The sequence below is a fragment of the Dreissena polymorpha genome, chromosome 8 (assembly GCF_020536995.1).
Source record: "Dreissena polymorpha isolate Duluth1 chromosome 8, UMN_Dpol_1.0, whole genome shotgun sequence".
Classification (NCBI taxonomy): Eukaryota; Metazoa; Mollusca; class Bivalvia; order Myida; family Dreissenidae; genus Dreissena; species Dreissena polymorpha.
In genome coordinates, this window is record NC_068362.1 from 6,924,410 (window position 1) to 6,938,246 (window position 13,837).

General features: G+C 34.8%; 1 long non-coding RNA gene across 1 annotated transcript; it reads left to right on the forward strand.

Annotated features, from left to right (window-relative positions):
* Window positions 1-1,916: 1,916 nt before the first annotated feature.
* LOC127842796 (uncharacterized) lies at window positions 1,917-9,824 on the forward strand. The gene is made up of 6 exons (XR_008031879.1): window positions 1,917-2,004; window positions 2,286-2,610; window positions 2,858-3,035; window positions 7,555-7,808; window positions 8,388-8,610; window positions 9,576-9,824. It is a non-coding gene; the product is annotated as an uncharacterized LOC127842796 (long non-coding RNA).
* Window positions 9,825-13,837: the final 4,013 nt, after the last annotated feature.

Genomic DNA, 13,837 nt, shown 5'->3' on the forward strand with positions numbered 1-13,837 from the left:
TACAAAATGTCATGCCATGCCATAATATGCGTTTCAACGGCATTGAATCCTGCAAGGAAAAGACCTCAACATATACATATCTACACAGTAGTATGATAGAGATGATTTTTTATTACAACTACTACCGCAGCAGGACGAAACTCGAACAACGAAGCAGTACATAAAGCGTTTCAATCAAGTTTTAGTTAAACACGCAATTGTTTCAATGTGCGATCATCTTAACATGCGTTTAACACTTTTTGCGTTAGCATGTTCGTTAGTCATTTGTACAAATAGTATGAATACGTGCATAAGTTGAGTGTCGTATGTGATGCCGTACCATAAGAGAGGCGGACCCACGAGTGTTGGAAAAAGTTCATGTAACAGTGATATTCCTCTGCATATGTCCACCTATTCAAAGCAAGAACACTTTTCTTTCTATATTGCTTATCAAGCATAGTACCTCACTTAATATTCAAAATAAATGTAAAATGTATAGTTTTTAATTAAAACATAAAGTGTCACAGTACATGCAATGAAGCAAATACATGTTAAAAAGATACATGTTACTTTATAAAAATGATAGCAGTTTCGGATAAAAATTAATAGAAGACAACACTCAATCTAATTAAATCATATTTCTGTAATTGATTGTGCAAAATCATAGTCTTAATGAAATGTTCGATCGTGTGACGTCTGGATCATGACGTTCCACAAACAAGTGTAATCCAAACATATACTTATTTCTGTAAAGTCTAGTTGAAAATTGATTGCATGACACTTTTCATGACACTTGTCAGTGTTAATTATTTTGACGAAATAAATTTGCGTAAATAATAATTTATCAACCTTGTGAATGGATTGTTTAGCATCTATGTTGTCGAAACTTATTGATTGTTCAATAAAAAAAAGTTTTACGTTAGTTTTTTTCATTGCTTTGGCATATGCCTTCAAACTCGCAGAGTGTATTTGTCCTATATTTAGTGTTATCTGATAATAAGGCTCGACATTTTAGTTTAAATCGTCAGCAAAACGAGGAAGTCTCACTTGAGGAATAGTTGGCAATCATGGAAGGCCTTATAGCGATTCTTGTGATAACCACAATAGTAGCAGGCAAGTAAAAGTGTATTTATATGCAGTTAATCGATGACTTGAATTATTATTTAGATAAATGTAAATAATTATTAATTAGTACTATTCGCATTAGTGTAAGTGTCATTCAAATTGTAATAATACATGTTTTAATAATGATAATAATAATAATTAATAATTATAATTATAATAATATTAATAGTAAAAATAATAGTAAAAATAATAATATTAATAATTGTAGCAGTAATAGTAGAAGTAGCACAAGTAGTAGTAGTAGTAGTAGTAGTAGTAGTAGTAGTTGTAGTAGTAGTAGTAGTAGTAGTAGTAGTACTAGTAGTACTAGTGGAAGTAGTAGTAGTAGTAGTAGTAGTAGTAGTAGTAGTAGTAGTAGTAGTAGTAGTAGTAGCAGTAGTTGTTGTAGTAGTAGTAGTAGTAGTAGTAGTAGTAGTAGTAGCAGTAGTAGTAGTAGTAGTAGTAGTAGTAGTAGTAGTAGTAGTAGTAGAAGTAGTGGTAGTGGTAGTTGTAGTGGTAGTGGAAGTAGTAGTAGTAGTAGTAGTAGTAGTAGTAGTAGTAGTAGTAGTAGTAGTAGTAGTAGTAGTAGTAGTAGTAGTAGTAGTAGTAGTAGTACTAGTATTAGAAGTAGTAGTAGTAGTTGTAGTAGTAGTAGTAGTAGTAGTAGTAGTAGTAGTAGTAGAAGTAGTAGTAGTAGTAGTGATAGTAGTAGTGGTAGTAGTAGTAGTAGTAGTAGTAGAAGGTGTTGTAGTAGTAGTAGAAGAAGAAATGTTAAACGTGCTAATTTGATTAGCATAATTGGTGTTATAATAATTTTCTTATAATTTTATATTAGTTCACGGCAAATTCGACCCCATAGCATTTACGGTCTATCAAGGCACGGCTTCATACTCGGCAGCGACAACGATACCATTTGCTGACGTACGTTTCTAACTGTTTAACAGTTCAACTGTTCTGCGTGTAGGGTAAAATAAGTAGAAACCATTCATTGTTGATGTTCAATTGTACGGCTTTTGAGTCCAGCTATTTTGGAATAAAACAGATAATATGAGTGCAATGTGCTGATAAATGTTGTATTGGGATTAAATAATTCGTTATGACATTACGTGTGTTCCGTATTTTAAAACACATGATCCCTTGTCGAAATTATATCATATCATAGCTTACAGAACGACATTGTTTATTGTTGTCGTTTATTCCAGACAATTACCGTGCACAACCCGGCTACAAATATTAGCAAAGGGATTTTTACGTGTAAGAGAGATGGCACGTATAAGTTCCATGCATTTGCGTACAGCCAGTCGGGAGAGCGTTTCTTCTTGGAGATGTATCTCAACAACACACTCCTAGCTTCACTTTATGGACACATGAATAGCGAATATGTAGATGCTGGTAACACTGTGATTGTACAATTAAATGTGGGAGACACCGTTTATGTTAAAACCAAGGGAACATGTACGGTTTCGCTGTACACCTATTAGAAAGAAAATACATTCACTGGAGTGGAACTTGGATCTCAATTTCTTTGTACGTTCATTACACTTTCATGCATAACAGTAGTTTTATCATTAGAATTTTAGAGCATTTATTTAAGTATAAATATGGTTGAGCGATGTATATACTGAATATCTTGTTCTAACATGGATGTTCATTATTTTTGTGAAGAAATGCATATTGTTGTGTGAAACGGGAATCATTAACTAATTGTACTTGTAAAACAAGCATAACGTTGAATATGTTTCCAAACCATATTTATGTTTAAAACTTCACTCAGATTCCGAAGAACACGGTGCAATAGCATTCTCAGCTACATCCAGTCACAACCAGAATGTCTTGGAAAACACGACTGTGAAATACCATACCAAACTAGTCGATGATGGCGACTCGTTGAATCTTTCTTCTGGCGTATTCACCGCACAGTCAAGTGGATACTACATGTTTCATTTGTTCAGGTTAGTATATATGTGTAGCGTTACGGGTAAAGATTTATTACAAAAGTTAGCAAAATTTCGATTGTTTTTATTTCGACTTGCTGGATTAAATAACGGAAATAAATCGTTTGATAAAATGTTAAAACCATCAGTTAAAGCCATCGAAACATTTATAAATACGGACATAAAAGCGATAAATTTGACGACAGTTTTTACATAAAAGTATGTTAATGATTGTAAAATTGACATCGATTAAGTGAATAGGTTTCGACTTCAAACACAACAAGTACATTTTTACATAATAATTCGGTAATGATTATTAAAGAATATTATGTAAAGCATACATTTGATAAGGATCACAAAGAATAATATCTAGTAGCAACATAGGTGTGTGGATTTTTAGCATACATGAGGGCTATGTTTTATATGCTGTAGTTCAGCTATATTCTAATGATATCTTTTTTCGAAATATTTAGAATTTTTACGAACCTTGAAATTGTATTATATGATTAACTTGTATTCAATTCCATAACACAAAATTCGATATCATGGGCAATATTGTAGTGTAGTCAGCTTAATCTATGTCGGTGATGTGAATTATGTTTTTGGGAAATCGGTCTGAAATACACATGGCGTTATTAATTTAACGAACTGCGCTACATATTCCTTAACAAACATAACTATCCAATAGTGGTTCGTAAAATATATTTTGAATAACTGCCGTGGACAAGAGTCTACTATACGTATTATTCAATCTATTAATAAAAGTCATAATTTTCATAATATCAATATCGGAATAAATGCACTGCGTAACATTATGACAACTAAAGTTTGATCTTTCTCTTGCTATGTAATACCCAACAGCAACAATTATAACTGAAACTGCAAAGTGATGTTGTATCTTGTCACGGAGCCTTATGTGTGCAATAATATCTGAAATAACATACGATGTATCCATTCGATACTTTAACGGCATAACATATCTCATTGAAGGGAAGTGCAGTGTATAAGAGCAGTGACGCTTATCTTTATATTTAAGAGGTACTGTCCTATATAGTAGGTGTCCGGGCAAATCATAAAAACTAAACGAAAAATAGGAGACTTAATAGGTACATAATTCTCAACAATAGAAGATGCAGTGCAAACAAGCCATAACTCTTGCCTACAGTTTCTCAGAGTAAGTGTCCTTTGGTTATTTGTGTTCTTCATTTTTATCGTTTACATCTCTTAAACACGTTTAAAGATTAAAACTCAAAATTGTATTGTTTACAACTTTTTGACCCATAAAGGATGAGCTCCGGATAAATAAAACAGATTTCCCGTCTAAATCAAAAACATAAAACCTTTATTTGAACATTCTGGAAAGCGGAAAACGAGGAGCTTTTGGGTAAAAATATGTCAGTTCTTGTGTTGATAAGGCGGTTATAAATATATACAACGAAATGTTATTATCTTTAAATGTATACATTTATGATTTTAAATGTATTATGCAGATGCCGTAATTATATATCGTTTCATCTTTACCGTGGTATCACAGTTAGTACCCTCATACTCGTAATATTGTGTGTTCGGGTTCGAGCGCCGGTTTGAGCTCTATCCATGTAAGCTATAGATCCCGGAATTGAGCCCCTGTCTGAGCACTTGCCTTGTAAGAGACTGGGTTCAGGGTTCCATCCCTGGTCTGAGCACTAACAACGTAAGCGTCGGATCCCTGTTTCGAGTCCCTAAGCGCTCGCTTCATAAGAGAGTGGTCCATGGTGTTTGGATTCTTACCCGGGACACTTCTTGTAAAGGACGATTGCTCTGACTGGGGTTCGATCCCGGGAACAATCGCTTACGAGGAGAGTGCTACATGCCGAAGTTTTCGACGGTCCCGGGTTCGAATCCTGGTATGGGCACTTGTCCTTAAAGCTAATTATGAGTTTTCGACGGTCCCGGGGTTCGAATCACGGTACGAGCACTAGCCCTGAAAGCGTTGGGTCTCTGGATCGAGCCTCGGTTTGAAGATTAACCCTATAGCAACGGCTTGAATTCCGATATAAAAATTTGTATCAACAGTGACAGGACCCGGGTTCGAGACACAGTCTGAGTACTAGCCCTGACAGCTATGGATCCCGGGTTCAAACCTGTGTCTTACCACTTGTCCGGTAAGGGAAGGATCCCGGTTGCGAACCTTAGTCTGAGCGTTCGCACCGAAAGCTATGGGTTAACACAGGGACTCGAACCAAACAGCCGTCGCTAACATACCATACTGAGCAGACACTTTCTAAGCGACGTTTGCCGAAATGAGCACAATCTCCGTAAGCAACATTTCCTGGTTTCGAGTCCCGGAATAACCTCGCCTAGCAAGCGATGGGTGTTCGGGTACAAGCGCCGGTCTGAGCACTAGCCATGTAAGCTATAAATCCCGCATTTTTCGGGTCCGGCGTTAAGACGAGGACTAGGATCAGGGACCGTTCGCTTAAATGGTAAGTACTAAAACCGGATTTTAGTCCGGGGCCCGTAGCATGCAGGGTTAGTGCTCAGGCAGGACCTCCAAACCGCGACCCGTTACGTAGGGTGCAAATGCTCAGACTGTGGTCCCAGTCGCTTACAGAAAAAGTTCTTAGATTGGAGCTAAAATCCAAAGACCCATCGTTTAAAAATGGAGCGATCAGGCCTGGATTTGAAACCGGAATCAGTCGCTTATGTGGCTAGTTTTCACACCAGGGTTCGAACCCTGAACCCAGTCGCTAACTTGTCGATTGCTCAAATAGGGGCTCAAATCTGGAATCCATGGCTTACATGGCAAGTGCTCATACATGGCTCGAACCGGGGATCTATTTCTTACTGGGATAGTGCTCAGACCGGCGCTCGAACCCGAGCACCAAGTAGTATAAGGGGTTCTAATTGTGATAAAACGGTAAAGATGAATCTGATTGCTTAAACTTAAAGTAGTGGCCTCAACTAAGTTAGTTGGCCCTACAAGTTATTTAGTTGAGGCAACAACTAATAAGTTGTCGGAACAAGTTATGAAGTTATCGCCACAAGTTTCTAAGCTCTAGCCTTAACTTAATACGTTGTTCTCAAAAGTTATTAAGTTCAAGGAGTATCTTAATAAGTTACATGAACAAATTACTATGTTGAGGCCACAACTAAAGTTTTGGGAACAAGTTATGCAGTTGTGACCGAAAGTTACTAAGGTGAGGTCTCAACTTTATAAATTGTGGAGACAACGTACTTGTTTCCACAAGTTATTTTAAAAGTTGTTTCCATAAGTTATTAAGTTCAAGCCACAACTTATGAAGTTGTTCCCTCAACTTTATAAGTTGTTCCCACAAGTTACTAAGTTGAGGCCACAATATAAATAAAATATTTGTGCCACCGTGTTAAACAGAAAATCACGTATTGCTTTGATATATCTAATGAAAACAGTGGAATAATGTATTCTATTGAAACTAAATATAGTACAATAAGCTGTCCAATTTACCGTAACATAACATAAATGCAATTCTAAAAGACGAAGATACATTTTACAGCAGATTTATTAACTTCACGTCAAATTTTATACGAACATGCTCCATCATGACACATTTTTAAATATGTTAAAAATTATATTTATTTGATTTTGTGCAAGTAAAGTATAACAAAAATACGTCTCCTAAAAACTTGTGTTTTTGTTAGTTCGGCATTTTAAATTGGGACCATAAATTTGTTTCTGGTGACGTCATCGTGTCATCGCTTCTAAATAATGTCATACGATCCTCTTTCACTGTTTTGGCTACACACATATGTCATCGGGTTTATATCGTTTAACTTTATTAACATTTTCTCTTTGACGGACATTTCTTGCTTGGTTTATTTTTTAGCAGTCACATAAACAACCAAACTATGTAATTTGGATCTTTTAAACCCGATATTGCTGCTTCTTCCTGTATTTGCACTATGATCTGATATATTAACTATTTCATGCTATGTTCCAAAATATTTTTGTAAAAACAAGGATGTAGTTGACACGTGTTCGTAATTTAATTTCATCATTCGTGTAGAAGTTGTAACTAAGTTGCTCTGGTCTCCTTCCTACTAGTAAATTTTCAATAGTTATTAAAATGAATGCGTTTTAATTCCATTGTATTATTATTCAATTTGAGTTGCAATTCTATGAGGTTGAATTTTATTTACACTTATATGTATCATGCATATTGCTGTTCCAAGTGTGGGTTTGAAAGTTCTAAAACAGGTTTAAATCCCCAATGCTTTGCATTGACCGTTCTAAGGCAGTGACCCCAGCTTTATTCTTCTATATGCGTATGATGTTTCGTAATGTGTTGTTTTGTACTGTTTTGGCAATTGATCACATGCCTTAAATAAAGAGCCAACATAGTGCATATAACAAAAATGCAAAATTGCACCAGCAGCTGGAGTTTCACTTATTTATATTTATATCTATTCGCAGCACTTTGAGACAGCATGGTTAGGCTACTTAGATGGTTTTACTTAAAACGTTTCACTAAACGCAACTCTATAATAAATTAAATAACCTTTTTATAAATATTATCAGCACTTCGAGACAACACGAAGAACTTTGGTTAGATCTGAGACAGAACGGCGCATATGTTTGCTCAATTTACGGATTCACCGAGTTTGACTGGGCAAGCGCCGGTAACTCGGTTATCCTCCATTTGTCCAGTGGTGACAACGTTGGTTTCTACTCTAGACCCGGTCATGAAAGTCATCTGTTCGGTTCTGCTGACCATGTGTTTACAACGTTTTCTGGAGCACAACTAGTATCGGATTTCGATTAAACAAACCCAGGTAAAAGTTAACCTGTTTAATGTTTTCCTTTGCCAATGTAATACGCAGTTAATTATTTAATGTTAACGTAAGGCTAACTTAGTCGTTGTCGGCTACAGTAGTACCTAAACGCATCTCTGGTAATCTTAAGTATATTTCAATACAAGGCCATACGCCGGGGTACTATTAAATCTATATTCCGTACCCCGGGTACTTTGCAGTATAATTAAGACAACCAGGGGAGGTTTAACTTGTCGTTTTTGGTACTAAAGTATGTAAACTACACTGTACCCCGGTTATAGAAAATACGCAGTCGGGATACGTTTAAATATATGTTTCGTACCAGGGGTATTTTGTAGTGTACCTAAAGTAACCGGGATACTTTTTAGTAGTTCCCGTGTCGACAGTGACCAATTAGGTTCAATAAAGTATAACAAACAGAACGATTTTAGCATATTACAGCTTTCCACTATATGAACATCCAAGTTAAAATGAAGTGTATCTAGTTGTATAAAGGTTAAAACAGACTGCATTGACTTTACGGTATATATACGACCGGCATTTAGTCACTGACATCATTGTATTTTTTCTGAATTTCAGACACAGAACTCGTGGTGATTTTCTCAGTAGGACTAAGTAAGAACGCGTCTGTGGCGGCCGGAAAAGTTGTCGTATTTGACAAAGTTTTCGTCGATTCGAAAAGAGCATATAATCCAACTTCTGGAGTGTTTGTTGTTCCGGTCACAGGCTTGTATGAATTTCACTACCATTGTCTTGGCGCTGCAAACACTTACGTGCAACTTACATTGATGAAACAATCAAGGTAATACAGTTATAAATTACTGATAACTAACTGTAAATGTCGTCCATTGTAAATGAAATGTTGTCCATTTTGTTCTGTCTACATAAATGAGAGTAAATGCCGCTCATTGTTAAATTATATGGTGTCCATTTATTTATTTATTTTTACATAACCAACAATAATTGCAGTTTATTAGTTTAGTATATGTTGTCCATGAAGTACTTTCTACATAACTAACAGTAAATGCCGTTAATTATTAAGTATATGGTGTCCCTTAAAGTGATATAATGCGCATCTTACAGTATACATGTATACTATATTTGTAGGTGTATATCGCAACAGTTGTTTATGTTGGTGTTTTCACTTTATATACACTTATATTTGTTAATGCAGCATCAACATACTAAAACAAAATCCCGAAAAGAGAAATAAAATGCATTTGAATATCAACCCTACTTTCTTGTTGACAGCGGACGACAGAAATGATGCGATGCGATGTACGATGTTAATCTAAATTTAGTTCTAGTGCAGATTCGGTCATTCGACACAAATACACTTTTTTTGTTTTACGGATCATTTCGGCCTAGTGGACTGGACATTCATGTAAAATATACATAATAATATATATTTGTTATAAACAACTGGTACCAATATAAGTTGTAGATAAGTTGTCAGTTACCACATTTAAACTAACTCTTTTGACCTGTCAAATCTTTTCAGCTCAATTCAACAATGAAAAATGCGCATAATATCAGAAGTTTTTCTTACATACATACTTTTGCTGCATGTCCCTGTTCAAGCAATCCCAATGCTAGTGTTAAATAATCATCCTTAATTTAATAACTAAACTTTCGTTTCCAGCACTGTCAATGGTCCCTAAGGCCACAATACAGCCTTCTCTGCAGGCACTGAAGATATAACATACGTACCTTTGTTGTTAGCAACAATTGACTAGCTATTTTGATAAAAAAAACTAACTTTTTCAGCACTATAAATGGACTTTACGGGCATAACACAGCACACGCCTCATCTGCAGGCAATGCAGCGATTCTGGAATTGGTGGGAGGACAAACCGTTTCAGTGATGGCAATATCAGCCAGCTACCTCATTGGCGCAGGAGACGAAGTTTACTGCACGTTTTCTGGGTTCATGCTATATTCTACAGGGCCAAGTATTTTTATTGGCTAGCAGTTATACTGTGCTCTATAGAAATAGTAAATAAACGGTGAAGGTTATTGACAGTTTGCATTTTGTAGAATACATGGTGTACTCACGCATCAAGCCGTTCATTCCTTAATATATACGCCTCTTGTTAAAGGGGCCTTTTCACAGATTTTGGCATATTTTGAAGTTTGTCATTAAATGCTTTATATTGATAAATGTAAACATAGGATCTTAAAAGCTTCATTAAAAAATCAAGAATAAAATTTAAAAAAAGGAAAAATAAGTAGCCGGTACCAGGGCTCGAACCAGTGACCCCCGGAGTCGTGGAGTTAGTCTGAAGTAAAAACGCATTAGCCCTCTCGGCTATTCCACCAGGTTAACACAGTTTAAGTATTTTATACCTTATATACGCAATCTTCGTAGTTTCGCAAATTTTAACGACAACAACAGAACTCTCCAAATTATTCAATCGTTTCGCGTTGCAACGCTTTACAGTTTTTAGGTTTTCAAATCGTCAAAAGATACATATAATGGCTATATTGGACTATGGCAAATGTTCAGTAATACTGTTTCCCCACAAATATCATAACTAAAACGAAAATTTGCGAATCTGAAACAACTTTTTCAATTTTGTCAATTTACCAAACTGTGAAAAGATCCCTTTAATCCTCTGAAATAAATAATTAACACACAGTACAAAGTATATATATGTCCTTTATAAGTTGTATGCATTCACAAAACCCATGACCAAAAGCAATATAATGATCATTCGAGATCATCAAAGATCACCATAACGGAAAAAGAATAAACTGACGAGTCCATGACAAACGGTCGATTATTATGTTACAGCTTCTCTTCAGCATTTTACAAGAAATTGTGTCAAAAACCTTTATACATACGCAACTATTCAACTGTTCAGGTATTACTGGTAATGTACTTTGAACTAAAATATAAATAATCGCCTTGAAATAGATCATATAACAAAAATTTTCGAACGAAAAGACTTTATGATTATGTGACGATAATTTACTGATTGAACTATATAATGCAACTTGTGCTAGATATGTCACTTAATTGAAGTTAATTTATCGATATTGTACCTTAATCTAGTCTTTTTAAGGTATTTATTGATATAATAACCAATTTTAGAAAATCGTTCATTTTGTAGGAATGCCGTTAAACGTAAACAAATTGAATCTAAGTTGGAAGTTTCAATATCATTTTACAATAAGTATGATTTCAATTATTCGATGAAAACAACATAACAGAACAAACATTAAGCAAAATATAATTTCAAAATCATTGAAATATCAGCCTAATTTCATTTCATTCACCTACAATTTTAACGTTATTTTGCATAACAATATTTATTAAATAATTTATGAATGTAAATCCACATTTATTTTAATTGAAATATTTTAGATTGGTAGTAACGTCGCATTTGCAAAAAAGTGTTATACATTTTGTATTGTGTTGAAGCAATAGAAGATGCTTGAAAACATTTAAAAGCATACATGTATTTCTAGCTATACGTGTACAGCAAAGCTTTTTTTTAATAATGTGTTACATCTCTAACATAACAAATATTGAGCGTATTTTGATATAATTTTCAATATTGAATGGTTTGTATATATCCTATAATTATAACTTTGATATTTCAGAACGAATTGTATAAGATAATTTGAATGTCTTCGTTGAAGTACATTATATTAAGAGGATATCATTTATTACATAAGTCAAGTGGATGGGATAGTTTATTTGTCAAACAGATATGTATTTTAGAGAACAAACGTCACGCCTTTCCGATGCTGTGACTCCAATAGTATTCATTTGCACATGCAGTGTAACTTATATTTATATTGATGTTTTGGAGATCTATTTGCACAAAGGTTCCACATGAGTGATGTGATGATGTTGTCCTAGGTCTTCAATATAGCGTGAACTGTCTGTTCAAAGAAAAGTATTATTGTGTTTCTGTTCAATTGTGTTTTATTATTCGAAAAGTAGGAAGTGTTCGTTTTTAAGAACGATTAATTAGTTTGGGGGTGTTAAGCGTGTGGTTAAGAATTACATACACGTACCTCAATGCGTGTATACTCATTGTTTCTTGCTAATACATGGCAGGACAAGATTTTGGTGGATATGATTTAATTTTAAAATTATATATTATATCGTTAATGCACATTTTCAACCGTTTTTGTCATGCAGTATTGTCACTTTATAGTGGAATACGTTGTTTATGACAAGTACATAACCTCTAAAACTAACAATTTGATTTACGGCATAGAATATGCTACTTCTATAAAATATGTACATATTTATATATTCTGAATGGCATTTAGAAAAACACCAATAAATATAATTCTAACACGGCACGTGCCAAATTTTATATAAACAAAGAAGAAAATCGTCCATGGGTTATTCTGCAACAAATTATGGGCGGAGCTTATACACTGAAAGCACGCGCTGTAGCTAAACAAAACATGCCGATACATTTTCCACCAGCGTAATAAATTAATAATCCGGTATTTTATGAATGAAAGTCACGTGACAAAATACTACGCTATAAACAGAAATGCGTAAAATTGACCCACTTCCCACGGTGTTCGTCTGCTGCTTCGATACTAAAATGGCTGAAGTTCGAATCGGGGCAGTGTGCTCTTATCGCGGATCGAATGATAACTGGAGAGTTATCGATACAAGACATGATGGACTTGTCAAAAAGTTCTTGATTCGATCCGTGACAAGTGGATAAGTTAAATGCGTTTTTAGTTTTGAAATCTTTGAGAAATACACAAGTAGCCTCTAAACCTATAAGTTCGTGCACCTTAAACTTCAATGGCATATCTTTCATGAAAGATCATTAGACAATAAATAAACGTGATATATACTTTATGATGTATCTTTTGTTTAACAAATAACGAGTGAAGTATGTTGGTTGACAGATAATAATAATGGAATTACGTACCTTTAAACATTCGTGTTTATGGTAGTCTGCGTCACACAGAATTACCCTATAAGATCGTGCATCGATTTTGATGACGTCACAGCGAGGCCCTGGGATGTGTTTATAATAGCCGATATATGTTTTTGTGAATATGTGTTTATTTGTATTAAATATTTGTTGTTTTAGATGAATTTCGTGAATAAACTGTAATGAAAATAATGGTTTAAACAAAACTGGTCTTCATAAAAACGAAAGATGAACGGTGATAACTGTTTTCAGATGTCTAGATAAACTGTATTTACTAATGGAAAAAAGCTAAATAAAATTCTATTCACAATGGGGGCATAAAAGGCTGTCACCCCTTCTAATGACAGTTGTTTTGTGACAAAATCCCAAATTGACGCAGTGAGAACCTTTATCGCAATAGGCCGGACACGATCTTAACGTATGGTCTCGTGTCAACATTTGGGGGAAAATTTTTCCGCATATACAGCATACTTTAATCGTATGTACAAGTACAGAGTCCAAAATACAAATTCTAGACGGGCCTCCAAGGGAAACTACTCTAACAACATTTTACGATCAAAACATTGACAAACATAGCCGTCTGGTGAAGGAAATGTGCAAATTTGAACATTGTTTAGGCTATTTCTTTGGAACGAGGTCAGAAAAACAGACAATTTATATCATTTTTTTTTCTCATGAGTGTTGTCTTATCGGCTGTGGAAATTCTCGCGTTACAAAAGTGAACAGTTTTCGGGTACGTGCGTTCGAATGTTGCTTAGAAGTTAATGTCATAAAAAAGTACACGATCTTATAGGGCTGCACGAAGTTATAGGAATAGAGGATACATACAAGGAACTGGACGATTTTTTTCGTGAAACAACAGGATTTGGACTTGACGATGACACAAGTTTTTTGGACGAGGAATTTGATGATATTGGCGAAGTGCCACAGCCAAAACGTTTCAAGGAAGTTTCAAGCATTGACATAACAAAAATTAAGAAACAAAACACGGAGAAAACAACTAATAAACAGACCAAATGGGCAGTGAACATGCTGAAAGGTAATGAAATAAATACACAACATGTAGTCTGTGTTCTTATTTTTATGATTATGGTCAAAAAAACATTGTTA